Source organism: Artemia sp. Qi Xiang Cuo, chromosome 15, assembly GCF_049724085.1.
Source record: "Artemia sp. Qi Xiang Cuo chromosome 15, ASM4972408v1, whole genome shotgun sequence".
NCBI classification, from domain to species: Eukaryota; Metazoa; Arthropoda; class Branchiopoda; order Anostraca; family Artemiidae; genus Artemia; species Artemia sp. Qi Xiang Cuo.
This window is the reverse complement of record NC_142808.1, coordinates 1725659-1751556: the sequence shown is the minus strand read 5'-3', so window position 1 is coordinate 1751556 and position 25898 is coordinate 1725659. Positions and strand designations below refer to the sequence as shown.

The 25898-nt window shown below is 35.9% G+C and overlaps 1 protein-coding gene across 2 annotated transcripts in view; it reads right to left on the bottom strand.

The window, feature by feature from the left end:
- LOC148943217 (UBX domain-containing protein 6-like) overlaps positions 1–25582 on the bottom strand; it is a 71464-nt gene extending 45882 nt beyond the window's left edge. The window contains exon 1 of one of the 2 annotated variants that reach the window (XM_089101479.1): positions 25498–25582. The gene's annotated coding sequence lies outside the window, so the exon portion shown is untranslated. Of the gene's footprint in view, positions 1–258; positions 335–25497 lie in introns of those variants that run through there. The other variant, XM_089101480.1, reaches the window with a different exon arrangement.
- Between the last annotated feature and the right edge of the window lie 316 nt (positions 25583–25898).

The following is a 25898-nucleotide window of genomic DNA, read 5'->3' as shown; positions in this document are numbered from 1 at the left end:
TTGCTTCATATTGATAAAAATTTACATAAAAATTTAGGGGGTAATTTAGCCCCTAACCTTACTTTATTCTGGAAAATATTTTAGACTAACCCAGCTGAAGGATTACAGCTTCTTTTTTACTGCAAAAATATTTTAAGCAAAAATTCTTACCTGCACAAAATGGGGAGGAAGAAGGTACACCCTCTATAAAACTGACCATCTCAGTATATCCTGAAAGTTTCAACTCAATATCTTTAGCTATTCCTGAAGTATACGTACCTTAGATACGTCCTTTTCAAAAAATTAATGAACACAGTGTGTATCCCTTAGCCGTTACTAAGATTTTGCAGACACGCCCTGTTCACAACTAATCAGAGTTATCAGACATAATGTCAGATATAAATATAATGTTATCAGAGCGTCCTACAGGAATTTCCTTGTCTTATCTTTCCATCTTTTGCTGAAATGACTCTTAAATAGGTCATATGACTTTGCATTGATAGTATTTCTGGACAGTTGATTCCAATCATTAACTGGCACATCAGAGTCAAATCTTTTCCTGTCATATACATACCCCAATTAAACCCAATAAAACCCCAGTTAGTCGCAAACAGGGGTTTATTAAATACCATGTGACTGTGGCAAATACAATATTGGTAGAGCCCATCAAAATTTAGAAAAACGCCTACAACAGCACAAAGATGATTTAACTAAAGCTTTAAATTCTAAAAGTACAAATATTTTTTTGACTCTGCTTTAAGCAACCATATTTTTGATAACCCTTGCCATAAAATTCTTTTTGAAGAAACTTCCTTATTAGCAATGATTTAGCCATAAAACAGGTTGTTTGAGAGGCAGCTGAAATTAGAATCAAACTAAATAGAATTATTTCTTTAAATAGGGATTTGGGCGAATACTCACTTAATGCCTTAAGCACAAATTTAATTAAAAATGATTTAACAAATTATATTAATAAACAGTAAACAATACAACTCAACCTGTTATGAATAGACCTTCTAGACTGGCTGCCAAAAAGGCAAGATTAGCTTTGAGAGCTTGTTTTTAAATGTTATTATTCCACTTGAATGGATTCCCTTTTTACACTTCACTTGATGTACCAGTCCTGGTTGAACTTCCTTGAAGTAATGATGCTAGGACTGTTTTGAAAAGATTTTAGTGTTAAAGATTGTATTTTAAGTTGAGTTCTTTTATATTATTTTTTCATTTGTTTTGCTGGGGACGGCCATTGGATGTAGGGTCGAAATATTCATTTGAGGTTGCATTCCACTGTTTTATAAAAAAATATAAAAAAATCCCTATTGTTCAACCTGTTGCTTACGATGGAAAGGCAGTGTGTTCTTTGTTGCTATTTGAGTCCGTTTGTTCACAAAAATAGTGAAAATGTTCTCCTGTCATAGCTACTAATCAAGTGAAACTCGTTACCCTGTGATATTTGATGTTGTGTCACGTGACAGATTTGAACTGATAAGAAATTTTTCGCCTTTCAATGATAATGTATTACAGAAACCTCAGCAAGACCCTGGTTACGTCAATATCGATAAAATTCGTCCCTTGAAATAGAAAGTTCGAGACAACTTTATGAAGGTACACCTAGAGAAATGTCAGGTTATTAAGACAAGATAGGATATTAATTTCAAAAAATTACTATTACAAGCCCCGAATGGCCAAGCCCCAATTTCGGAGTCATTGAGGATACTCATAGGGTTACTTATTATAATTTCTATAGCAAGTCTCAACCATCGTTAGGTCATTGAAAAATTTTCCTCTGTCAAAAATTCCTTAGGAAGGCTATTATTAATCATAACTGAAAAAAGAAGGGGATATAGGCGAGTACATTAGACTAGTCCACTGTGGACAGGGAAGAGATTGGAATAATTGTTCTGATATTGACTGCCCGTGAACTATTTGATAAGAAGGAGGCAACCAATTTTGCCAGGAAAGGATTAATATAGAGTTCAATGACAAATACTTTCTGAAGGTGAAGTCAAAAGAGTCAGCAATTAACATGAGTAGGGCTGACAACCTCATACCTTCTCAAGACCAGAACATAATTTGCACTTTACTGAAAAAAAAAACATTTTAAATGTTTTTACTTTTAATAAATCAGAAGTTATTAAGACTTTAAGGAATAAATACCAGGAATTCAGCTTTTCGAAGATTAACCCGATGAAGTTTATAAGAAAAACAAGGTAGTGGGAGGCAGATTTTTTTTCTTTTAGTCAATCTGCAAGGAATCCTTTTTTTAGTTTCGAGAATATAGGAGTGAGAGGAATAGGACAAACGCCTTCAAAACCATGCTTTCTGTCTGTCTTTCTAAGTGGGCTAAGAAACCCTGTTTCCATATTTATGGAAAGGGTTCAGACTCACCAATCTTTTTGAAAAGGAAAGATAAGATCTTTGAAAGGAAGTCACTGAAATATCTAATAAGAGGAAATGGGATTTCAAAATGCAAACGATTTTTTCTTAGTTTCCCAATTCTCTTTTCAATCTCAGATGGAGAAATAGAGGGAAGAGAAAGGGAAAGATCATCTGTTGGTAATTGATAAGATAATGCTGGAAGGCTTTGGATAATGGAAGCAAGGAATCTGTCAAGATTATTGGCGGTAATTTCAGAGGGTTCAGGTAGGTTGAAGTTAAGCTGGTCCAGACTCCATACAACTTTTTAACCTCAGAATGCTAATTTTTGTTGATTAGTAAAGTTCTTCGACCTTATTTTTTAGCTTCATCCAGTTTACAATGCCTGAAAAGATTCAATTTGCTTCTAGTTAGTGTTTTAATGGGTTGATTAACAAATGTTTTATCACTGTAGCACTTTTTAAATCTTTTTTTCGGGGGGGGGGGGGAATAAATTAGACATTTATCATTTGGCTTTTAGTGGAAAGTAGCAATTTCTTCATTGAGATTTCGTAAATTCTTTATATATTAGACCAATCTTCAGTATCCAGCTACATACCAAAAGAAAGAAGGCCAGAATTTTGACGAGGGTGGTTAGAGCCAGAAGTTATTGCTTATAAGTTATTGAGGGAAATATGGTAACTCCCATCCAATGGTAGGCAAAGCTGAGGGGGGACTGTGACAGTTCTTCGTATTAGTAAGAATAGGATCAAGAGAGGTATTTCTCCTAGTAGTTGGTATTTTAACTAGTTGCTTCACTTTAAAAAAGGAGCAAATTTAATCCATATTAAGGTCATTAGCGTCACCTGCTAAAAAAAAGTACTGCATTTGGACACTAAGCAATAACAAAATCAACACTAGTCTGAAGCTGCTGGATAAAGTTGCGCTTCCCGTCAATATTTTGGTTTGGAAAATAACAGAAGACCGCTTTTGCAATAATATTAAAGGGAAGGGAGAGTACTTTTGGCATCATATTTAGCCAAAGGATTTCATCATACTCAGATAAACTACGAACTGGAATGATTTTGGAGTAAAAGTTGCTATTAGTAAAAAAAAATAAGACACCGCCTCCCTTTTTTCCGAGTGGGTGATTTAAAGGACAGAGTTTAACCAGCTCTGAATAATTTGATAGACAAAGGGATACCAGGTCATAGGACTGTACTTTTGAAACAGCTGTAACATCAATAAGATTTAATTATGAAAGCACATCGAGTTCAGCACATCGAGCTTGTCAAAATTAAGACTTTGTAAATTACTGATTAAAATTTAAGAAATGTTAAACGATTTGGGAAACGCAAAAGTCAATGAGTTTGAGTAATTCTTGGATGGGGTTTTAATTTTGTACTATGGGACCTCAGAGAAGCAGGGTAAGGGGTAGAATTATCTTGGGAATTGAGAGGTGGGGAAAGGGACAAGGATATAGATGAAATGCGACCAGGAGACAGCAAGGGAGTACAATTACAATTTATTACAGGAAAATTTCCCATGAAAGAACTCTAAAACCCTAGTCACATTGATAAGGTAGCCACAGGAGATGATAAGAGGGGGCAAGATGGTGCTGGAAAACAGAAATAGGATGGGGAGTTTTTGGGAGAGGGGCAGGGTTTATTTTGGCAAATGAAGAATGGAGGCCCAAATCAGCTATCACCTTCTTGGACACCGGAGAGGATCAAAAGAGTTTAAAGAGAGTGCATGTTTGGAGGGAATGTAATTGAGAGGGGGCTGGCGAAGGGTATCAGAGGAGTAAATTGATCTGCGAGGGTGCGTTGGCTGGACAAGCGCAAATTCCTGGGTAGGGGGAAGCTTCAAGGGGAAGATTCCTGGGGAGGCAGGATGTTTTGAGGGGAAAATTCCTGGGGCATAGAGCCCAGTATAAGGTATTGAGGGATACACGGATGGAGGAATGAAACACGACCCAGAGGAGGAAGAGGTCTCGGGCTCTTTTTGCATTGCCCTAAAAAAAAGTCAGGTTTCAAACTGACTCTCTGCCACTGGTGATAGATTAGCAAAATTACCTGGTTTTAATACAATGATAAGACAGAACAAAGGTCAAAATGATCAAAACTGCACTTATCAGATGTGCAAATACCCTTAAATAAAATTATGACAAATATGTAAAAACTTGCACTGTTTACAAAACATGCAAAAACCATGATTAAAGTGGTTACAAATCACATTTACTTTTCTGCTTATTCTTACGTTTTCTTTCATTTCATCGTTCACACGTTTCTCAAAAATAACAACTATGTCATCATCTGCATATGATTTATAAATAATATGCATTCTGGCTGTCAAATATGGAATAGGGAACATCAGTGTCTTGAATGTCCACCGTCTCACTAACCCTACATCAGCCCATTCGTTTAACTCTCAACACCCACCCTGATCATGTTTTCAGTCCTGAATTTTCAAACTAAAAAGGCCATCCTTCAAAAGTCTTTTGAAAGAAACGGTACAGTGCAATTCAGAAATGATGTCTCAAAAGCTGATTGGGAAGTGAGGCGAAAGTTATATACTGAGCTGCAGAGGAGATGCGACAATGGAGAGAATGAAACAGTCATCCGAGGCAACAAGATCGTGCAAAAAAACCTGCAGAATCCGGCTGTGATGCCACCGCAAGGCATGAACATTCAGCAAGCGACAGTTACGAAAACACACGTGTATATAGTAGTGTATGTAATAGTTTTGCAAACAGTACCAATGTTAGTCAGCAAAATATAAATAAAGTGAACGTGAACAGTTAAATAAAGTGAAGTATGGACAATTCCTTCTTCAGTGCTGATTCACATTCTAATTCCAGTCGGACTAGTACAGACACTGCCACCTATCAGTCATGCGATATTGCCAACACCATCGGTGGATTAGAAGTTATGTACAGCAATGTGGATTGTGTAACTAACAAGATTGATGAAATTAAGGCAGTGATGGTCCTAAAACCTGAAGTGTGTGTATTTTCCTTTACTGAAGTAGAGCCCAAGCAGACATCAACTCCTCTGACAGATACGCAAATACAGGTACCCGGTTGCAAACTTTTCCCAAACGTTGCAAAACAGGAAGGTAGAGGCGTTGCCTTTTATGCAAGAACATCCTTTCAGGTAGGTACCTTTGATAAGCAGTGAGTATGAACCCTGGGTAGAACATGTATGGCTAACAATTAAGTTGCATTACAGCAAACTTGTAATAGGATGTCTGTATAGGAGCCATAGAGCCCCCTGCCAAGTGAGATCAATAAAAGCACTAACCAGCTCTGTTGACCAGGTTATAAGGATTACTAATGAAAACGTAATCATAACAGGAGACTTTAATCTACCCCAGGTGCAATGGACAGAGGGTTATGCTTTAGAAGAAGAAGCTGGTCATATTAACCCATTTCTCGCATGCTTACAAGATCAATCATTGTACCAGGCAGTTCTTGCCCTTACATTAGTAAGAGACCCAGAAACGATTGTTAGTATGAAGCCTGAGCCGCCATTTGGAGCAAGTGATCATACTGCACTTGCTTGCCGGCTTAGGTTGTTTCCTAAGAAAAATCAGCATGTAAGACATGTGTATACAAATTACAACCAAGTTAGGCAAGAATTATCAAGACAAGATTGGTCATTCATTGAGAATACAGGTGCTCCTGAATCATGGAGTAAAGTGAAAGAGATTCTTGTATCACCTTGGGACAAGCATACTACAGCTACGTGGATATGCAAAACCAAGAACTCTTTCTTTTCTCACCCATGATAATGAACTGGCAATCCAGAAAAAGAAATGGAGGAAATATAAAAATATGCCAGCACAGTTAAATTATGATAAATTTAAGTAACTCCATAATAAGGCTCAACAGCTTTCAATAAAACTTACAAGACAGTATGAAGAAGCAATTGTAGATGCCTTCAAATCAAATTCGAAGAAATTTTGGAGGTATACTTCCCTGCAAAAAACTGGAAGACACTCAGTAACTAAGCTTTCTGTTGATGGAACATCTATTACCAGCCCTAAAGACACAGCTGAGACACTGAACAATCAGTTCCGAAAAGTCTTCACTACCCCAACCAATAGAGGTCTACTTCCCAATCAACGCAAGTATACACTTGATGAACCAATGTTACCAATTATTGTCAGTAAAGATGATGTTGAGGCTAGACTGAGAAATCTGAACCAGAACAAATTTGTGGGGCCTGACGGAGGACACCCTTGGACATTACATAAAGCTCATGCAGGATTGGCCTTGCCTCTCGTAGCACTTTTCCAGAAGTCCCTAGATACAAAGATAGTACCTCAGGACTGGCAGAATGCTAATATCACCCCTATCTATATAGGTGGCAGCCGATTAGAACCAGCAAATTACTGCTCTATTAGCATTACATCTGTTGTTGAGCAAATTCTGGGAGGAATAGCAAATACTGCCATTGTCAGACACCTCACCTCCAACAATCTTATTATGTAGAGTCAGCATGGATTTGGATCAGGACGGTCAATTGATACAAATCTGATAAATGCTTACGATTTTGTCACTGAGCTCCTAGATAGAGGAATCCCAGTAGATCTCATTCTCCTAGATTTTGTAAAAGCATTCGACAAAGTCTGTCATCATCGACTACAGGCAAAATTAATTGCAATTGGGGTAAGCCAGGAGGTTGTTAAGTGGGTGATGGCATTCCTGAAAGATAGAAAGCAGAGCGTAAGGGTGCATGGAGAAAACGGTCAGGCATTTTAGTCAGATAGTATTGAAGTGGAAAGTGGAGTCCAACAGGGAACGATCCTTGCTCCAATATTATTTAACATCTGTATCAACAATGCCACACAATTTGTCAAAAATAAAATGAGCCTGTATGCCAATGATTCGAAAATCATCAGCAATAAATAAAAAACAGCCAAAGAGCATGCCTTATTACAAACTGGCCCAGACCAACTCTCAGATTGGGCAAAACTCTGAAGATTAGAATTGAACATTAAGAAATACAGGACAATTCATTTTGGCAGAAAGAATGTGAGAAGTCAGTATCACATGTGCGGAATAGATGGTGTTGGGCAGATGATTGATTCCTCCCACGCCGAAAGAGATCTGGGGATACTTGTGGATGGATGAAGAATTGAAGTATGACCAACATGCTCAGTCAGTTGCCTCCAAAGTGTTCCAGACCCTAGGAATCCAGGCACTAATCCCACCTTGAGAAGTTACTGCTTCCTACCCTCTTCTATCGACAGAAGCGTGGGGATGTCATCATGGCGTACAAAATACTGCACACTCAGTTCTTGCAACAAAATATGCTTGAACCTGACTAGTCAACAAGAACTAGAGGACACACCATGAAGCCTCTACTGCAAACTAGCCAACACCAGACTAGAGAACAACTTCTTCCCAAACAGGGTTGTGGGGCCCCGGAAATCCCTGAGGGAAGAAGCAGTATCAGCCCCTAGTGTGGAGGCCTTCAAGGGAGCTGTGGACAAAGATTGGTCATCCAGGCCATGGCTTCAAGAATGGGATGAAGTCGACGCGTTGGCTCAACATCTTATACTAACCAGCACCTACAGGATAATACCTTAAACGCTGGACGATGTGATTTAAGATAATTTAAGGTAATTGCTTTGTTAGTCCTTATAACATTTGTGTCATTATTTGCTGATATAATTCATGTATAAAATGAAGTCATTGTGCACTTTTGGTATTTAAGAGTTTTATCCATTGCCATAGAAACAGTAGGTATTTCTATATTCTCTTGGGATTTGGTACAGTTATTACTACAGTTATTCAACTCTGATATGTGATCCCCCTAGTGTAAGAACAATTGCTTCATTGCTTTTAAATCCTCTTGTAATTTGGTTATTTTTTACTTAAGGGTCACTTGATCATTTTGTAATTAGAGGTTTATCATCAATAGCAAGGCCATGGGAATTATGGGAGTTATTATCTTCACTCAGTTTTTTTTTTATTTCCCAGTCTTGTTCATGGAGTGTGTCATTTGCCTTTTATAGATCATTTAGCAACACGTCAACTTGTTTTTTTTTTTTTTTTTTTTTAAATCCGCTATAGCTGCTTCTTGAGCTGAATTCTTTTTTAACCGTATATTGTACTTTCCTTGGATATCTGTAAATTGTTTAATATATTTATTATAGTCAGCACAAGTGGGGAATTGGGAAGCTTGGCTTTCAAAAGTGATTTATGGGTAGTTGATTATGCAGCACACTTGGGTGTACAATGCAGGTTTTCACAGCCAGGGGGTTGAAAATGTGATGTTATAGGTGGTTTGGAACCATCATTCAGAGGAAGGGAAGATTGGCGGTTTAAACATACTCAATCACCACCTTGTTTTTTCTTCTCAATTGGTGTGCCATCACACTTAGGATTAAAACCATTGGTGACACCATCTGCACTGAACAGTGCCACTACTGGCACCAAGTCTGCACTCTGGATATATGAATTTCGTTGGTTTTGAGATAATGGTAAAACAAATCCAGATTATCTAGCTCTGAACTGGTCAATGCCTGACTGAAGACTGAAATTGATAGAAACTGAAAATTGATGGGCAAATAAGTCCAACAAAGTAGAAAATGTCACTCAAACAATACAATCCAATAAAACATAAGTGGGGATACAAGTTTGTCTCCAGCACTGGAAAAATTAGTCTTTTAAATGACTTAGAAATGAGCACTGGCAAGGGAACAGTTGACAAGTAATTTAGGGGTTGATGCTGATTTTGTCCATCAGCTTGCAAGGAGAATTCCAAAACGTATCAACTGCAAGCTCTTTTACATTAGCTAATTCTCATCACTGGCCAAGACTTTAAATAACCAGGGTATGCTTACACTGGCTAGGTAGGCTACACAGTTTAAAGGCTTTGAAACCAGATAGAAAATGAAGGCACAAGAGAGAGGCTTGCATAAGTCAAAGGTGGAAACACAGTCGACTGTTGCAGTGGTATAATAACAAAATAACTCACTTGATATAAATCTATGCAGCTATGGATTCAGACAACACCTGTGAGACATGGGCACCCATAAGGGGGGGACAGCAGCCCCTCTGGCTGAATGGCACTGCCTCATATTTTTATATTTTGTTTTGAGATTTCTATTATACCGCATTGGAAGTGCCGATTAGACCAGATACCTCCTCCCCCCCCCAAAAAAAAAAACACCCATGCCATGAGAGGTTGAATGGAAAGCAAAAAGAGCATAAGCAAAGAGACCACACTTAGTAAAGGAATACAATCACTTTATAAGCTATGTTAATCTTGCCAATATGCTGAAAGAGGATTGACTTATATACTCAGAAAGAGTGGTCCATGAGAATTTTTTTTTCTTATTTGACCTTTCCATTGTGAATGGGTGGATCCTGTTTCACAAGTGTCTTCCTACTGGACAAAACCTATTAGCAAGTTGCAGTTCAAAATGGATGGTACATCTACAGCAACACCTAAGAGAGGTCAGACAACTTAACAAAACTCTGTCCTAATTAATAAGAACAGTTGCCACTCATCAAACTCAACCACCAGAAGCATATTCCAGCTTAGATACACAGTAAACAGAGCTGCCAAAGTTGTACTCCCTGCCAAAAGGAAACTGTATCCATCTTACCACACTACCTGGGTAATGTGCAACTATGTGCTGTTACTGCTGGATGTTGCATGTGTGAACCATTCTCTAATTCCTTCACTTTCATCAATTAAATTTTATTTCATTCAGACAATTTTATTACCATAACAAAAAGAAACACATTCTGATATTAAGTTGAGAAAAACCGAAAGAAAACACTTAAATGCTCAAAATCATGACTGGCTAGATATCATCCAATGCAATTCATTTTACCAATTCAAAAAAAAGACAAGGGGCTAACAGCAAAAATAATAAAGAAACAATAAATAGAAAAAACGAAGAACATCAAAAATATATAGAAAAATATCAATATAAATAGAATGCAAAAAAATTAAAATAATAAAAATCCATATATCAGAAGACAAACCTTCTCTCAGACCTTTAACATTCCTGAAGAAAAACTTTTTAATGCAATTGTTATGTTGTGGTACACTTTGTTTTTGACAAACTGAGTTGGCAAATAGATTTCTTTGATTTACTTTTCCTACCTTTTTGTTTCATTCTTTATATATTGTTTTGTCTGGAGATCTTTGTTTTACTTTCCATTAAATCTATGTGGTAGACTGTGATATCAAGGTCTGATACTCACTAGTTAGGGTTGTTGAGTCCATATATAACATTAATTTGCATTGGAAAATAACTTTACTCCCGCACCCTAACAAGTAAATATATACCATAACTGGTTCAACTGTTTTTCAAAATATTGGAAAGTTGATTGCATATGTAATTCAGGCACAAATGAATGCTATATTTGGATTCAGGATGAACCTCTTTGGGGTATCAATGCACAATTGGGGCTATTGAGAGGGATGCATTATAAAATTATAAGGAGGGAAGCTTTAAAAATTTCAATATTGAGAGGAAATCACTAAAAATTCTAAGATAATTACTTATATCATTCCTAAAAGTACTTCCCTTTATTTTACCCCTAACCTCTCAAAAGTGCAAATATACAGCCTAAATTATATATTTACCATACATTTTTCCAATTCTTGATTTAATCAATGTTGATTCAATTTATCGGTATTAAGTTGAAACAAGAGTGATGTATGGTAAAATGCCCAAGAAATATATAACTTTGGCTGTTTCTTTGCTTATTATGGGGGGGTTAAATTGATGGGCTTTTAGGAATGATACAAGTGAGTATTCTTGGATTTGTTAAAGGTTGTTTTCCTAATTTTATAGTGTTTCCAGTAAATATGGGGACCTTTCCAATACTGAGTTATGAATTAGGTGAACATATCACTTGATGCCTTTCTATATGTTCTTTCTGAATAGAATAATAACTTTTACTTGGGAATTCAATTTAAGCCCTTTATAGACTTTTAAAGATTACCATATACATTGTTCTCTAATTTTTGGCTATAGAAAAGGGTTCAAATATTGGTTTAAAACTTTCTATAAATCCATTTTGTTAGAAATGTATAACGCAAAGCCATTGATTTTTCATGATCCGATTGGACAAATAATTTTTAAATTAATCTTTCTTCTTCTTCTAATTCACAGCAAGCGGGCTATTCAGTTGGTACTATTTAGCCCTCTTCTTTTTGCTTCACTCTGTGGGCTAAAGAGCTACTGTCTTGGTTGTCTCTTATTTATTAGATATTCTCAGATATCTTTCAGTAGATCTTTTGACTCAAGGAGTTCAAATATAAGATGATAGATATCAATTTCTGTGCTCTGTGTGCAGGTATAGTTGGCTAGGCTCTTGGCTGATAGTGAGATTTTGTGGTGTTTGAAGCATTTTAACAGTTTACAAAGCAAGGCATGTTGTGCAGACGTCAGCATATTACATTCGAATTGGCAATGGTCAATTGTTTCATTATTCATATTACAATGCCTGCAAAGAGGGGACAGGGGAATTGAACCACTTGAATTAGAAAACTTATATGAGAATGCAAGGAAATTTAGTCCATTTGTTCCTGAACGAATTCTATGATAAATTTTAGAAAGATACTTATTGAGAAAGGGGGAAAGGTTAGGATTAATATTATTAAAATTAATTTCTGATAGCCTCCATCGGTAAATATCTCTAATTGGGATTGGTCTCCAACTTGGCTGGTCAATGTTTATAGCATTGTTTGCTATTTCATCAACCTGATGATTACCACTTATGCCAGAGTGGCTAAGAATGTACTGAAAATAAGTCTTTATGCCACTTGAAGTAAGATTATCAATAATACTGAGACAATGATAAGTGTCAATGTCCAACTTATACTGAGGAACTGACGTTATCACCTCATGGCTTGATAGAGGGTCGTAATATATGATAATATTTTATATTTTACATTCAAAGGTTGGTTTTCCTTAAGATGTTCTAATGCCTTGATTATGGCATTTATCTCAGCAGACATTATAGATAAATTATTATATAATCTCTCACCCATTGCAATTTTCAGGTGAGGAAGGAAAACACCACTTACAACCTTCTCATTCATTTTTGATCCTTCAACAAATATTTGGAAGTGATTTTTATAGGTAATTGTATTAAGTTCTGCAAATTTTTTCTGAACAAAAGCAATGGGGGTTAAATCTTCATTCCACTTTGAGAATTCATTATTTATTATGGGACTTGACCAATTCCATGGAGGGGATTCAGGGAAAGTGGGTGCAATAGACTTTGCTGGTATGGGGAACTTCTTCTGAATATTGGCATACTCATCTGCAATGCCTCTATACATGGCCGGATTTCTTAACCAATTATGTAATGTGTGTGAGCTATTTGATTCAATTTTTGTATGATGTTTTGTCAAGAGAAACCTACTTCTCTCCCTTATTGTTGTTAATCCACTCTCCATAAGCAGAAACTTGGTGCTTGTGGGTTTCCTAAGACCAAATTTGAGAGGTACTATATCATTTTGTGTTGTTTCAATTTTTTGCATCTCGGTCTTTGCACATGCACCATAAACAATGAGCCCATAGTCAAAATGGGGTCTTATATGTGACTTGTAAGTCTGGAGTAAGTTTTTCTCCTTTGAGACCAAGTGTATGGAAAAAAGTTTTTTTAGTATATTTGTTTTTCTATAGCATTTTCTTATTGTGTTTGAAATGTGGAGGTGAAAATTGAGTTTTTGGTCGAGCATGAGACCTAGGTAATTAATATGATTATCTTCTGGAATAGTTGTTATATTTAGAGTTAGTTTTGCATTAACATGGTTTTGCTTCCGGTGAAATTGGATTATTTTTGACTTGGTGGGTGCAATGGGTAAATCTGAATGTTGAGATAAATCTGAATTTTTCAAACTGGAAAAGTGACTTTTGCAGATTTGACTGTGCTATCTGAAAGGTGTTGCCAGATGACCATAGCACCAGATCATCAGCATATTGTAGATTCGTGTGGGGTAGGTTCATGTCCCAGAGATATAGGGCAAATAGGAGCAACTGAGGACTGCTCCCTGAGGTAGACCTTTGGTTATTGTCTTTTGGGGTGAAGAGGCTGAACCAACACAAACGATGAAACTTCGCACTTGTATGAAGGATTTAATAAAAGATACTAGCTTAGAGGGTACTCCAAGGTTTGCAAGTTTGTTTAAAAGGATTTGGTGGTTCACATTGTCATATGCCCCTTCAAAATCTAGGTAAGCTGCAACTAGGACATTATTTTTTGAGAAAGATTCATTTATTGCATTTGTTAGCAAAATGAAAGCATCTGTTGAGGAATGGTGTTTACTGAATCCAGTTTGAGGGATCATATTATTCTTTTCAACAACCCAGAATAGTCTGGCATAGGTCGATTTCTCCATTACTTTTTCCATCACAGGAGTTATCTTTATGGTACTATCGTACTCTGATTTTTGATTGGGTTTATTTTTCTTTTGGATTGGTATGAGCGATGAACATTTCCATATATTGGGGAACCTAGAAGATCCCCGAGCGTAATTATAACAATTAAGCAGTTCTTGTTTGTATGGAGGTGTGAGATTCTTTATCCATGTACGGTGTATATTGTCATAGCTGCCACTAGTTTTGGTCCTAATATGATGTATTGCATTATTCAATTCCTGGATTGAAATTGGATTTGTTATGTACTCGGATCCTGGGCGTGGTTGGTAACTTGGGTTCATAGGAATTGTGGACAGTTTGCTTTGATTATTTGATGTTAGCTTATTAACAAAAAGAGTTGCAAATAGGTTAGCTTTTTCATTATCATTGTCATAATGGGTATTATTGTGTATAAGCTCATACAGAAGTGGGTTGGGGGAAGTCTTTTTCCCACAGATGTGGCTTATGACTTTATGTATAATTGGCTCATGCGTTTCTCTGGAGAAATTATTTGCAAAATTATTCCACTATTTATATTTAGCATCTATATATAGTCCTTTTTAGATTAGATTCTGCTTGTAATTTTTTTAAATATGTAGTAGGTGATGGTTTTTTTTATGAATTCTGTCCTAGCTGCCTTTTTTATCCTCCATTTATTTAGGCACTCATTTGTCCACCATGCTTTAGGAATTTGTTTTGGGAATGTTTTCTTAGGTGTTGTCCTAGGGATAGCATGATTAGCTGTATTTATCAGTAAAGATGTCAAGGCTTCAGCATGTGTGTCAACTGCTGTGTTAGAAATGCATGAACTTTGGGTGAAGCTTGTAATTTCATCATTTAGCTTATTTTGGAACATAGACTAATTTGCTTTAGTGTTGATATATTTGGAGGTATGAGATAAAGTTTCAGCAGGCTCATTTAGGGAACAAACTATAGCAAAGTGGTCAGTACATAGACTATCAATTTTATTTATGTAAATTTTGTTCAAAAAATTTAATGACACAATTTGTAGGTCAATTGTGGAGAATCTGCCACTTTTGGGGTTGAAATATGTATTGAGGTTTGGAGGGGTAGCAACAGCTAATTCATTATTATTTGAAGTCATATGCTCAATGAATTTACCAGTTTTATTTGCTGGTTTATTCCCCCACAAAAGGCTGTGGGCATTGAAATCTCCACAAATAATGATATTTTTTAACATACTAGGATTATTTACATAATTAAAGAAATCCATGCCATCTGTAGTTTGGCCATTAGGGTTATAAAAGCTTATTATGTAGGTTTTTAAATTATTCAGCCAAACACTGATACCAATTACATCAACGTCATTTACAAAATCTGGAAAATTGATGCCACAAAATTTTATATTATTTTTAACTAATAAAGCTACCCCGCCTCCTTTCCTCTCTGAAGATCTAACCTTTCTGAGGATAGTATATCCCAGAGACTTAATTTGTTGATTTGGGTTAAATGAGTTTCCTGGAGGCAAGCAATATTAATGGAATTATTATTCATAAAAGATATTAGTTCATTTAGCTTATTTTATGTGAGTGATCTTACATTCCATTGGAGTATTGACATATGTTGTGTTGTTGATTTATTCTTCATATGGCTCTGTATCAATGTTCAGCTTTGTTAAAAGTAAAGCAAGATCTTTTTTTGCTTGAATGAGCTTCTCATAAGGGATGGAGATTTTTGCTAATTTTGCAAAGATTTTTGTGTTCGGTAATTAATGTTAGTTCATTGCTGGAACTTCATTACAGTTTGGAATGAATATTCATTTATTTGGGGATTGCATGTTTGGTTGTGCATACTTTTTGTCGGTTAAGGGAATTATTCCTGGTAGTGTTTCTGGTTTGTTTCTTCATGGGAGGGGGGGGGCAGGATGACCTCCTCTCACCAGACAAGGAGGCTTGGTGACTTGGTGATTCCTTCGGAGCGAGATGTGAGCGAGGGGGCTTGGAAGATGGGGTTTGCTCTGGGGTGTTTGCTGCAGGGGGGGCATTTGACTGGGGGGGTATGGTTGGTTTCATTACAGGCTTGATTTGGTATTGTTGGACAGTATTTGCTTTCATTGCTGAAAAGGGGTATGGGATGGCATTTTCTGTTGCTATTTGGAGGGTTAGAGCTCTTTTCTTGTATACAGGGCATAATGATTTATTTGTAGATTCATGTAGGCCTTTGCAATTGATGCATGTAGGCTGAGTGTTGTTGCAAGTTGTCAGCTCTTTTGGATGGAAAGCTTTACAATTACTACACTCTCGGAGAATTTCATTGCATTTGTTTGTCGTGTGTCCAAGTTTGAGACATTTCTGACATTGGATAGGCTTAGGTTTGTATTCCTTGTGTGGTTTAATTTGCCGAAATAGGAATAATTTTTCTGGGATATTAATTTTTTCCTTCAGTGTGAATAAGAAGGATCTACTAGTTTTTAGGCCATTAGAGTTAAGTTTGCCAAGTTGGGTAACATCTTCAACTGGGATTGTGTTTCCAGCCCTATCTGAGAGCCCTTCTTTTAACTCCTGAGTGGATATCTCTGGGGGAACATTATAAACTACTATTTTTGTTGGTGATTGTTTTGGGTTCCAATTAGATGCAATAATTGGGGTATTCAGAAGGGATTTTAGGTTAATTATTGTATCTGCTGATTTCTGATCTTCTAAAGCTATTAGCAGAGATCCATCACGGTTAATATTAAGAGAGAACATTGATTTTAGCAATTTAAAAAGTGCAACTCTTATTGCAGTGATCACTTTTATTTCAAAGGGGGTAGTAGGAGTAATTTTAAGGTAAATTCCTAAGTTTTTAGAGGGAGGATCTTGGGCAGGGAGAGGCAAAATGCCTTTGATTGGGGAGATTTTTTTCCTTTTTTTAGAGCTTCTAGAGAGGACCTCTTGAAACCCATTATCATCATTTAGGGTTACATTAGCCCCTACACTTATCAGTGTCCTATTCTCTAAAGTGGAGCTATCATTTGAACTTCGAGATAGTGTGCTTGACCTGCCAACATGGGTATCTTTCACTATGGCACTTTCACTGGAACTGGATTTGGGATCTGGTGGGACTTTTTTTTTGGAGGACTTCTAAACATTGCCTATTGGAAAAAGCTTTAAACATAAAAAAAAACAAAAAACTAAAACAAGAAGGGAAAATAGAATGATATCAAACCGTCTGCACTACACTATGGGGAGGAGAAACACCACAGTATAGCCCTGAGGATGCGTTGAGCAGGATTGGTTTGGTACAAGTACTGATTAGAAGCGATAATAATTCCCAAGAAAATATATTTTAATTTTCTTATAAGGTTGCTGTTGTTGTTCAGTTTAATTTCAGTTCAGTTGTTCATTAATTTTACCATGTTTACTGTGAGTCTTCTTCTTCTTCTGTTAGGCAATTTGTCCTAATAAAGAACAAAACAGTGTAAAGATGGCAAAGTTAATTTCAAAATTGCTTATCCAGTAGATTAAATAACTTTAATAAAATGAATATATAATCAATTAATAAGATTTAAACCAATATGTTACCCTTTTCTAGGCTCTATAGCCATAACTAGAGGAAAAAGGTATCACATTACCCTGGGTTCCCACATATACAATTTTTGGGGGAGGAAACATTGCATTACAAAATTAGACACTGCTAATGCAATAACTATTAAAGAAGATCACATTAGACAATTTACTTGCAGCCAATTTTAAGTGGCAAAGCCATTGTTAAAGTAAAAGTTAATATAGACAGCCTTATGCATATTATCATTTACCATCTACTTAACCGGGCATATCCTGGGCATTATACAAAAGTTTACTGATTTTATGGGTTTGTAATTATCTTTTAAAGCTGATTAATTACCAATAATTAGATTATAACAGTAATAGTGTTGTAAACATTACTGTAAAATAAAAACCTGATAAGTAAAATTGGTAAAATAAGATAAAATTAGTAAAATAAGCTAAAATTGGTAAAAATATGGTACTCCCTAGGAAATATAGGATAAAATTGGTGTTTTAGAGTTGCCCTGTAACTACAAGACCAGTTTAGCGTTTCTTTTTAAGCATCACTTTAAAGTTTTAATGAAATTAATTAAAAAAACTTTTTCTACAAAATAAGTTTTCCAAAGAAAAGTAAAGAGCTCCATTAAACAAAAAATGAGCAAAAATAAAATCAAAGAATCTACCAAGCATGAAACTACCACAAATCAACATCGAAAAATAAATGGAACCCAAAACGAACAAAAATTACAATAAATAACCAAGTCAAATTCAAAACGAGCAGAAATTAACATAAGTTGGGCTCAAAACCCCTATGCCTGCCCAAGGCCAGAACATAATTTGCACTTTACAGAAAATATATAAATGTTATAACTTTAATAAATCAAATAATATTAACATCTTGATTACTAAATATCGATATATGTATATTAAACTGACAATGCACATTCATTTGTATTATTTTAAGTAGTGTGTAAATTATGTTCTGGCCTTGGGAAGGCATAGGGGTTTTGAGCCCAACTTATATTAATTTCTGCTTGTTTTGAGTTTGACTCGGTTATTTATTGTAATTTCAGTTCGTTTTAGGTTTCATTTATTTATCGATGCTGATTTGTGGTAGTTTCACACTTGTTATTTGAAGGAATTCGATTTTATTTTTGCTCATTTTTGTTTAATGGAGTTCTTTACTTTTCTTTGAAAAACGTATTTTGTGGGAAAAGTTTGTTTAATTAATTTCTGTTTGCTCTATATTGACACAGTCTTTTTAGGAAAAAGAAAATAATACTTTAACTCTTTTCGTTTTTTTAAGACTTATAGTTTGGCCTGCTATTTGTATGCTGGAAAAAACTTTCAGCAATTTTTAACAGCATACACCCTTTTAAAAATCTGGACACAAATAGTAGTGTTTTATTTTGTTTCATACCTCCTCTAGTTGACCTGAAATGGAAAACTTGATACCATTTGCAAAAAAATCTGCTTACTTTCTTTGATAGCTTGGATACACTAACGCTTTTTTGACTTGGTTATATTTTAAGAGCAGAAGTAGCCCTGAAAGTTTGAACATAATACCCTCAGACTCAGTTGTCCTTGGGATACTGCTGAGATGCCTTATTGAGAATTAGCATTAACACAGTGCATTTTGATTTAATCTTAAGGTAACATTTAGTTTTTAAACATAAAGACAAATGGGAGGGAGGGTGGGCATGGGAGCAGGATTAGTTCCCCTCCAATCACTTTTGACTATTAAAAAGGGCATCAGCCCTTTCTGTTTTCAATTGAATGAGCCCTACAACTACATAGAAGTTCCTAGAAGTCCCTACAATTACTCCTTCAATACAAAGTGCCCTGGTCTAAACAACAATAACAACAAAAAATAATACATTATACCCACATTGATCTTTATTATAAAAATTTCAAGCCTTCCAATCCCTTTCAACTATTAAAAAGGGCAGGAGGCCTTTCGATTTCCAATCAAATCAGCCCTTTTTGAGTTTCTATTACTATTACAACTATTTTACTATTAAAAGGGCACTAGCCCTTCCAATTTCCAATTGAATGAGCCCTTTTGATGTTTTTACAACATTGCTTTCTATAAAAACCTTGCATGCCCCCAGGGCATAACTTACAACCCTTGCCCTGAGGGCTGTGGGGGGAGGAGTTGTCATCCTTAAAGACCTAATTTCCAAAACTTTCAACTACGTTGAATAAAATGACTATCTAAAAATTTTGATTGGATGTGTTTGTGGAAAAGGTGGGCATGAGAGGGGGGTTAGTTTCCCTCAAATCACTTTTGACTATTAAAAAGGGAACTAGCCATTTCAATTTTCAATTGAATGAGCCCTTTTTCAAGTTTCTAGAACAACACATTCAATAAAAGCCTTATATGCCTCCAGGGCATAACTTACAACCCCTGCCCTAAGGGCTATGGGGGGGGGGTTGTCATACTCAGAGACCTAATCTCCAGAACTTTCAACTATGTTTAACAAAATGGCTATCTTAAAAATTTGATTGGATGTGTTTGGGGAAAAGGTGGGCGTGAGAGGGGGGTTAGTTACCCTCCAATCACTTTTCAACTATTAAAAACGGCACTAGCCCTTTGAATTTCCAATCAAATGAGCCTTTTCCGAAGTTTCTATGACAACACTTTCTATAAAAAAAACCTTATATGCCCCCAGGGCATAACTTACAACCCTTGCCCTAAGAGCTGTGGGGGATTGTCCTCCTCAAAAACATAATTTCTATCTGGAAATAAACTACACTTAACAAAATGGCTATCTCAAAATTTTGAGTGGATGTGTTTGGGGGAAAGGTGGACAGGAGATGGGGGTTAGTTGCCCTCAAATCACTTTTGACTATTGAACATGGCACTAGCCCTTTGAATTTCCAATCGAATGAGCCGTTTTTCAAGTTTCTATGACAAAGATTTCAATAAAAACCTTACATGCCTCCAGGGCATAACTTACAATCCTTGCCCTGAAGACTGTGTGGGGGAGTATCATGCTCAAAGCTGTAATTTCCTGAACTTTAAACTGCCTGGAACAAAATGGATATGTAAAAGTTTTGATTGGATGTGTTTGTGTTGAAATGGTGGGCGCGGAAGGGTTGTTACTTGCCTTCCAATCACTTTTGACTATTAAAAAGGGAACTAGCCATTTCAATTTCCAATCAAATGAGCCCTTTTTGAAGTTTCTATGACAATGCACTCTACAAAAACCTTATATGTCCCCAGGGCATAACTTACAACCCTTGCCCTGAGGGCTGTGGGGGGTTGTCATCCTCAAAGACCTACTTAAAACTATGTTGAATAATATGGCTATCTCAGAATTTTGATTGGATGTGTTTGGGGAAAAGGTGGGTGTGAGAGGGGGGTTACTTGCCCTCTAATCACTTTTGACTATTAAAAAGGGCACTAGCCCTTTGAATTTCCAATTGAATGAGCCTTTTTTGAAGTTTCTACAACAGCGCCTTCTATAAAAACCTTATGTTCCCCCAGGGCATAACTTACAACCCTTACCCTGAAGGCTGTGGGGTGTGTCCTCCTCAAAAACATATTTTTTATCTGGAAATCAACTATGCTGAACAAAATGGCTATCTAAAAATTTTGAGTGGAAGTGTTTGGGGAAAAGGTGGACAGGAGATGGGGGTTAGTTGCCCTCAAATCACTGTTGACTATTGAACAGGGCACTAGCCCTTTGAATTTCCAATCAAATGAGCCGTTTTTCAAGTTTCTATGACAAAGATTTCAATAAAAACCTTACATGCCTCCAGGGCATAACTTACAACCCTTGCCCTGAAGACTGTGTGGGGGAGTATCATGCTCAAAGGTATAATTTCCTTAATTTTAAACTGCCTGGAACAAAATGACTATCTCAAAATTTTGATTGGATGTGTTTGTGTTGATATGGTGGGCGTAAAAGGGGGGTAGGTGCTCTCCAATCACTTTCGACTATTCAAAAGGGAACTAGCCATTTCAATTTCTAATCAAATGAGCCCTTTTTGAAGTTTCTATGACAATGCATTCTACAAAAACCTTATATGTCCCCAGGGCATAACTTAAAACCCTTGCCCTGAGGGCTGTCATCCTCAAAGACCTAATTTCCACAACTTAAAACTATGTTGAATAATATGGCAATCTCAGAATTTTGATTGGATGTGTTTGGGGAAAATGTGGGGGTGAGAGAGGGGTTACTTGCCCTCCAATCAATTTTGACTATTAAAAAGGGCACTAGCCCTTTGAATTTCCAATTGAATGAGCCTTTTTTGAAATCTCTACAACAGTGCCTTCTATAAAAACCTTATATGCACCCAGGGCATAACACAGCCCCTGCCCTGAAGGCTGTGGGGTGTGTCCTACTCAAAAACATAATTTTTATCTGGAAATCAATTATGCTGAACAAAATGGCTATCTCAAAATTTTGATTGGATGTGTTTTTGGAAATGGTGGGCGTGGAAGGGGTGTTTGTTGCCTTGCAATTACTTTTGACTATTAAAAAGGGCCCAAGCCACTCCAATTTCCAATTGAATGAGCCCTTTTCAAAGTTTCTACAACAACTTCTTTCATACAAAGTGCCCTGCTCTAAAGGAAAAAAAAAATAATACATTGTGCCAACATGGTTCTTATATGCCCCCAGGGCATAACTTAAAACCCTTGCCTTGAGGGCTGTGGGGGAGTATCCTCCTCAAAAACATATTTTCTTTATGGAAATCAGCTACCCTGAACAAAATGGCTGTCTCAAAATTTTGATTAGATGTGTTTGGGGGAATGATGGGCATGGGGGCTTAGTTGCCCTCTAATCACTTTTGACTATCAAAAAGGACACTAACCATTCCAATTTCCAATCGAATGGGCCCTTTTCAAAGTTTCTATGACAACTTCTTTGATATGAAGTGCCCTGGTCTAAGACCACAAAAAAAAATAATACATTGTGCCCACATTTTTCTTTACTTAGGCAGCACTATTGCTCTGCCTATGATTTTTTAATGATTCTGATTTTCCTGGCCTTAAAAAAGGTAATTCCCCTTAATCTAGAGTTTCATCAATTTAATTAACAGTCTAGTTTATCACTTTGGTATTCTTGTGCCTAGCATAATACCTCAGCACTTAGATAGTGCCTGATTTTGACATAAACAATAAGTAGCAAAATAAGGAAATTTTTTATACAAGACAGTGGAACACAACTTTTAAATGAATATTTTGCCCCTATATCCAAGGGCCATCCTCAGCAAAACAAACAAAGAAAATAAAAAACGATATGAAAGAAACTTACATTAAAATTCAATCATTAGGTCCAAGTCCTGGTTGAACTTCCTTGAAATAATGATATTAGGGCTGTTTTGAAAATTATAAAAAAAGAAAAACTTTTTTCAGTTTTAATGACTGAATTTTAATGTAAGTTTCCTTTATATTGTTTTTTATTTCCTTTGTTTGTTTTGCTGAGCATGGCCCATGGATATAGGGTTGAAATATTCATTTAAAAGTTGTGTTCCACTGTCTTGCATAAAAATTTCCCTGTTGTGCTACTTATTGTTTATGATGGAAAGGCAGTGTGGACTTTGTTGCTATTTATGATTTTGACATTCATTTTGCAAAAAGAAAAAAAAACAGAAAAAAGAAAAATCAAATTTACTATTATTTGGGAGTAAAATCATATTAGTAATTTTTTTTTTCTATATCCATACCTAAGAAATATTACCTCAACAGCCTTGCATATTTAAGTAGCTGCATTCAGCCACATTTCTCATATTCTATACATGTTATTATTCATTTATTTATAAAAGCATAAAACACAAGTAAAAATAAGTGGTTTGTAACACTTTGATTAAATAAGCACTGGATCATAATAGTAGAACATTCAGTCATTAAGACTGTCTTCAATAGGATCTGTTGGCAGATCTAGCTCCTCTCCTTCAGACTCAGATTCTGATTCAGGTGACTGTGCCTGTTCTGGAGCTCCCTCCCCCCAAAAAAAGTCCTGGATACAACCCTGAAGATTATATATCAATTTATACCTCCAACCTCTTCTCATCCCTCCCTTAGAACTAATTTTGTATTTATCTTAAGATTTTTTCAAAACAACTGCTGAAACACAAAAGGCATTAAACTAGAATAAGAATTTCTTAAAGACACAGTAGTCAGTAACAACACATTTGGTAGCAATTGGTTGAAAAGAAGGCTAAATCTTAGAAAAGGGCACTGAAACTTTTAATTTCCAATCGGCTGAGCCTCCTCCAAAGTTTATTTGACAACCCCATTCCACAATCCCTTCCTTCCAGGGGTAAAATTTATTTCTGATGTAAATGAGAGGTAAGTTTCAACTTTACCAGCTATGTCTATTTCTTAGACCTAGCTATATCAGAAGCCTAGGCCTAGTACATTAATTTGAAAATTTACCTTAATCTGAAAATTACTAACTTTTACCATCATATATAATTTAGGCATAATTCTACTTTAGCTACTTTTGGCTATCTTGGAAAGGGGTTAGGTTAGGATAATGTAACTTTCAGGGATGAGTCTACTAGCTAAAGTATGTCCCAGAAACGTATTTTGAAGTACCTACCTCTACTTCTTCTCTCTCAAAGAGGGCCTTGGCCTTTGATGACCTTTAAAAATCTGTGTTTTATAAAAGTGAAACCTTGCAAAATAGATCTTCTGCTTAAATGAAGGGTAACTTTTTACCAAATCATATTATTGACTTACAAATAAAGTGAATATACCACTCAATGCCTTTTTTATGCTCTTTCTAAATATAATAATCATTTTGGTCGGAAATGAATTTTAACCCCCCCCCTATATACCAATTCATGTTACATATTTGCACATTAAGAGGATGGGGTTAAATTTTAAATTTACCTCCCATTTGCACCAGAAATAAAATTTGCCAACCTAATGTGCAAATATATACCCTGAATTGGTATATATAGGGGTGGGGGTAAAATTCATTTCCAACAAAAATGATTATTATATTTGGAAAGATCATATAAAAAGGCATCAAGTGGTATATTCACTTTATTTGTAAGTCAATAATATGATTTGGTAAAAATTTACCAAATGAAGTACACCACAATTGTTTTCAGCTTCACAACTTTGCTTAATCCAAATTTATATGGTTTTCAAGATATGCAAATACATTTCCTAGATTTTGAAAAAAAAACATTTATATGGCTTAAAAATTTACTCAAATAGCTTGAACTACATTTTCAGAACTAAAGCCTGAAAAAAAGAAACTGATAACTGGAAATTAAGTTAAAATGTTGCTTGGTCAAAATTTCAATAAGTACCTGTCATATAGGCAAATTTCAGGACCCTCTAGAGGGAAAAAGAGTGGAGGTAGGTAGAGGTCTAGAGGTACCTACCTCTAGAGGTAGGTACTTCAATATACCTTCCCAGAACATAATATAGCCTGTAGACCCATCCCTGAAAGTTTCATTTTACTAACCTAACCCCTTTCCAAGATAGCCAAAATGGTCAATATAAAACAAATCATATTATTGAGTTAGGACTAAAGTGAATACACTAATTGATGCATTTTTTTTATGATGACTACAAATATGATAAGCATTTCCATCGGAATTGAATTTCAGCCCCCCCCCCCTATATAGGCCATACCGACCCTAACCCTGAATTAGCCTATATAGGGGGGGGGCTGAAACTCATTTCAGTCAATATATACCAAATCATATTATTGAGTTTCAAATAAAGTGAATATACCATTCGATGCCTTTTTTTATGCTGATTACAAATATAATAAGCATTTCTATCGGAAATGAATTTCATCCCCCCCGCCTATATAGGCTATACCTAACCTAACCCTGAATTGGCATATTTAGGGGAGGGGCTGAAATTCATTTCCGATAAAAATGCTTATTATATTTGTAATCAGCATAAAAAGGCATCAAATGGTGTATTCACTTTAGTCCTAACTCAATAATATGATTTGGTATATATTGACCCTCATTTCCAATAGAAATACTTATTATATTCGTAATCAGCATAAAAAAGGCATCAAATGGTGTATTCACTTTTGTCCTAACTCAATAATATGATTTCGTAGATATTGACCACCAAAAGTATCTTAAGTAGAATTTTAGCCTAATTTATTCTGATTCAGGCTATGTAGCCTTAATACATAATGAGGAGTCCAGACCAGTTTAATTGACCTGCCTCAACAGCTTCCTTGCCTAGGCACAAAACAAAATTTTCCTAGCTAGATCTTAACAGATGAATTTAATACAAACCAGAAAACTTAGATATTTTACTTAATCAGTTAGCACTTACTGATTCAATGTGTGACCATAACCTAGGCTACAATCCTTAATTTGTTGTAATTTCAACTCTAACACACATAGAAAATTGATAATTTTAAACAGTTCTTGGTATTGTCATCTATAATCTTATGTTTTTAGAAAAGAGATGGCAATAATAAGATTTGGTGACGAGCACCAAAGAGCTGTCGGACCTTGGAAACAAGTTGAACTGCTGATAACTTCAAGTGTCTTCCCCAAAGCCTAATTGAACTTTCATGGCTACTGTCACTGAGCAGAGTCAGCACTTATGCCTGCTTCATACAAATGGGAAAAATCCAATGGTTGCCAGTCACAGATTAGGAATCAGATAAAATAATTTTATCCCTCAAGAATTCTTCGGCCAGTTTCGACCAAATTCCTGCTAGTTATTAA